Below are 5,120 nucleotides of genomic sequence, written 5' to 3'. Positions count from 1 at the left end.
AATGTCATTGGGTCAAGACCATCTGTCATCTGCTTATGACTCTTCCCCTAAACACTGTCCTTTGTGGGGGGAAGGAAATCCAGGTTTCCTGGTAGCCACCCCACAAACCTTCTTAAGAGCAATAGGTCTCTCTGAGTTGGGAGTGTATGCTCCCCACCGAAGACAAAACATCAATGGCTCAAAGGAACTCCTTACAGGGCACCTTGCAATTGTTTGTCTTTTTCTTCCTATCCCTTTCTCTGTCCCCTTTGCACAGGTGCAGAATAATCATGACTGTAGACCTCCTAGAAATTCCATCCCTTTGCAGCAATGGTACTTGGGCCTGGATTTGCCTTGTCTCAGTAAATTCTCATCTAAAAGCTCTGGAGGGAACAACTGTGTTCATGTGTTCATGAAGGCACGCTGATCTCAGTGTATTTTGCTTGTGACTGTCAGTCCTAACTGCCTGACTGGAATTCCTCTGAGGAGAGGTTTCCCCAAAAGGTGGTTCAATCTGGGTATGATGGTTAGAGTTGATTGTCACCTTGACACAGGCAGAGGGTCTCAGTGAGGCATTGTCTACATTAAATTGGCCTGTGGGCATGATTGTGAGAGATTGTCTTGTTACGTTAATTGACGTGGGAAGACCCAGCCCAGCGTGGGTGGCACCATTCCCTACCCAGGGGTCTCTAAACTGTCCAAGTGGAGAAACTGAGCTAAAATGAACATGCAAACAAGTGAGCAAGCAAACATGGATTTACTTCTGCTCTGTGAGTATGATGTGGCTGGCTATTTGATTTTTTTCCCCATGACTTACCTGTAATGAGGGACTATCTCCTACAAGTGAGGTATGAAAGGAGCTGCTTTTCCCCTTGAGTTGCTTTTTGACAAGTTGCTTTGTTACGGCAACAGAATTAAAACTAGAACCTAGAGTGTCAGGGCAAGCAATTGCTTAGAAATTATCCCAAGATGGAAAGATGGAGCAAGGGAATGAGAAGGGCACAGGAGGAGAGAAGGTGGGGCATCGATGATGTCTTTCCTGTGAGCTCCAACGGAGACTCCCTTGAGTCAGAGAGCCTTGGGCATTCTTCAAAGAGCCTTCCTCACATTGTCCCATGTTTCCATCACTGAAACAGAATCCTCTTGTATGTATTCATAAAGATGAATGGTTAAATGTGGCTCAGCGTTTTAGAGGTTCCAGTGTGTTATCAGCAGGTGGCACTCCGTTGGGCCTGTGGTGCAGCCATACATCATGGTAACAGTGTGTGACAGAACAAGACTGCTCACTTCCCAGTACGAACAAACAACAACACAATAAAGCCACAGGAAGGGAAGGCCTTCAGAGGACCCGAATTCAGTTCTCACCACCCACGTGGTGGCTCATGAATGTCCATACCGGGCTGGTGAGATGGCTCAGTGGGTAAGAGCACCCGACTGCTCTTCCGAAGGTCCAGAGTTCTAATCCCAGCAACCATATGGTGGCTCACAACCATCCACAACGAGATCTGGCGCCCTCTTCTGGAGTGTCTGAAGACAGCTACAGTGTACTTACATATAATAAATAAATCTTTAAAAAAAAAAAAATGAATGTCCATACCTCCAGTTCCAGAGCGTCTGTTACCATTTTCTGACCTCTATAAGCATCAGGCATGTATATGGTGCACATACATACATGCAGGCAAAACATTCATCATGTAAAACTAAAATAAGTTTAAAAGTTTAACAAGATTTATTTTTTTTTTCAAAAAACAAGGACGGATTGAGGGTCTGTGCCTTCTTCTCATATCCTCAGCACTGAGCACTCCACGGGCCCTCAGAAAACGGTGGTTAGATAAGCAGAGTAGAGAAGAAGTGTAACCCAGAATACACTCAAGACACGCTGTAGCTCAATAGGGAAAGATCATTTGGGATCTCTAGAAACCAACTGAAAAGTCTGACTCTTATTTGACCTGAGTCCGGAGGTCAGGGGTCAGGAAGAGTACCAAATCCAAAGGTCAACAGAGCAGGGGTTTTTGTTTGTTTCCCAGAAATCACCTGGGTAATGCTAAATTGTGATGTAAATATTATCACATCACACCCCCATGCATCTGGGCTCAGTGGCCTCAGAACCCCAGCAGGCAGCCTGTCTCCTTGTTGTGTAGCTTGCTAGATACGGGTAACTCTTTACCACAATTGCAGGCACAATTGGCCTGGCTATGCGTTCGTTTCCAGGGCCTTTGAAGTCTTGCTTTAGCATGGTTGCTCGGCATTAGCTGGGTGACTAGGATCATAGCTTTCTTTTGTACCCTACTTTCTGCACCTAGGAAATGACCATGGTGATGCTGGGAAGCAAAGAGCTAAGAGCTGGGCTGTGATTCCCAGGCACTTTGGGTCACACGTGGGCTCTTCCAGTTACAGGCTTAACCTAGGATGGATTCCTAAGGCCTTCGGGCCTCGCTTTTCTACATGGAGTATAACAATTTTTAATTTTCGGGGCTGTGGTAAAGCATTTTTAAGTGATATGTAGGAGTTAGTTGCCTTATCTGTTAGTAATGGCAGTCATTAGAGAAGATAACACAAACCACTTCGGTAGAGCGCATCACCTGACATGGTTCAGTCAGTACTGTTTTTGAAACTCTGGCCCTATTAATGGATTTTTTAACTACTTGCTCACACTGCTTCTTCTCCAGACTAAATGTATATCCTCCTTGGCCACACCGCCATATTGCCAAGCCCTGTCACCTATCTTTCATCAGATTTTGGAAATATATTACAGTGGTAAGTTGTCCTGTTTTGTTTCAGTTCACTGAGAATCTGGCTCTGGGAGTGGAGTTGCCCTGCCCCCACCAGCATTTCAGACCAAGTGTGACTGACTCCATGTGTCTTCCAGGCCCCTTGTTTGGGGATGGAGTGGCCCCCATAACTTTCTGATAAGGGGAGCAAAACCACCCAAGAGTAAAAACATTGAGAACACCTAGAAGGTAAACTATTTCTTCCATATGTTATTATTGTTTATCTCATGATATGAAAATGTCTACAGTGGAAAAGAAAAAGCCAGAATTTCAACCATGGGGAAGCTCACCCCTAAGTAGAATTCTAGCTGAGCCCCCTGATTTGATGATGTCATTTCTGTCTCCTGATATTTGAACTTTTACTTGAAAATCTTACAAGGCCATGGGAGGGCATTGCTCTGTCCAGGACCCTTCTGTTGGGACCTGCAGGTGACTGCCTCACTGGGACTTCTTCAGTTGGTTTCTGATGATGTTATAAGCACTCAGTTTGATGATGTTTTCCTATTATCTATCTATCTATCTATCTATCTATCTATCTATCTATCCATCCATTCTATCACCTGTATATATCTATCTATGATCTATCTATCTGTCTAACATCCATAATCTATCTAGCTCTTGCTATTTGTTATTTTGCTGTGACTTATAATACATATTTGATATATATTGTGTTAATATGTAATATAACATATTAACATATATATATATATATATATATATATATATATATATATATATATGATAAACTCAATTAATCAAACCTGAATAACAGAATCATATCAGGAACCAATAGTTTATGTGTAAGAATGAATTAGACTGTGGTTGAGTAGTAAGGTTATCAGAGGGAAGTTTGGATATAAAAAGAAAAATTAAATAAAGAAGAGGAAGTCTGAAACTAAGGCAAATGTGTGAGGAGGCAGAGCTAAGTCACCAGAGTTCAAATCCTTTAAGTCTCTGAACCCACCTTCCCCCACCTCTGAGTCCTGATTTGTGGCCTCCATCTTCCCTTTGATCTCTTAGGACCTTGGATCTTTAGAGGCCATCTTAAACTCTTGCCTCCATGACCTCTTAGGGTGACATTTTTGGTCCCCTCCTGCTACATGTCAAGTGTAGTCACCAGCCTACCTGGAATAACCACATTTGTCTCTCCTCACTGTCCCCATCCTGTTTTCAACTGGTCTCACTATGGCACGTCTTCCATGGCCATCCATGTCCTCCCAAGCCAGAGTCTCATTTCCAGCCCAACCGCCTATCCTTTCTCGGAGGTCTGCCCCCACAGCTCTAAGAGGTCACTAGGTATTTTCATCTAGATTTCTTACTGGCCCCAAACTCAAAATGCCCAACTCAAAGTCTAGTTTTCCTAGCTCTTCATCAGGTTGTGCTCTCCATTTTTGTTAATGATACAACTGCCTGAACCTGAAACCTGGAAGTCATTGTAGTCACTTCTTGCTTACGACAGTGGGCCTCACCAGTATATCTCTTGCATTTGTGAGCTGCTCCGTACCCCTATCAAAGTTGCTAGTTAGACGTTTCCCTACGGAGATCTTCCAAAACAAAACCACTTTCTGTACCACTCTCTCTTCATCTCGTTGCCCCTTTGAGCCCTTCTACCATCAATCTCTTTCTGAACTAGCAAGTGGTTTCACCTTCTCTGACATTGCGTTGACAGCTCTTTATCAACCCAGCTCTCTTTGCCTCTTCAGCTATTATTAATACCCATAGCTTAATATTTTACCTGTTGAAATCAGCTGGTGAAAATCTCCTTTTGAAGTTGGCAGGGAAATGTGTGTGTGTGTGTGTGTGTGTGTGTGTGTGTGTGTGTGTGTGTATGTATGTATGTATGTATGTGTATGTGGTACTTCAGGAATTGGGGGAGGTGAATATGTTAAAATACATGGTATATCTGTATGAAATTATTAAAGAATAAGTAAAATATTACATTTAATAAAAACCAGAGAAAATAATAAAAGCAAAAAGTATTCATAGGAGCTACATATAAACACCTCTAATGTACAGTTTTGTCAAGTTTCATGAAAATACTATTGTTTTTCAATTAAAAAAATTTTTTTGGAGCAGCTACAATGCTGAAGACGGTGCTAGATCTTATGGAGAACGTAAGAAAAGTTTTGTATTTGACCTTTTCCTTTTAAGGACTTTCAAAATTAATGTATGGAAAGAATTATTGCATAATTAAATATGTAATTGCATTGGTATGAACAAGAAATGCAATTTGAATTCTATTTCCAGGTTGGTTTTGTAGGGCTCATGAAAGTCTACAGATATGTACACACTAATAAATTATGTGTGTGTAAGTCCCTGATACAAAGTTTATAATACAAATTTGCTCTGGTAACTGTTATCTCCATTATG

Source organism: Mus caroli, unplaced genomic scaffold, assembly GCF_978045245.1.
Source record: "Mus caroli unplaced genomic scaffold, Mus_caroli_1 scaffold_15, whole genome shotgun sequence".
NCBI lineage: Eukaryota > Metazoa > Chordata > Mammalia > Rodentia > Muridae > Mus > Mus caroli.
This window is presented reverse-complemented; position numbering follows the sequence as displayed.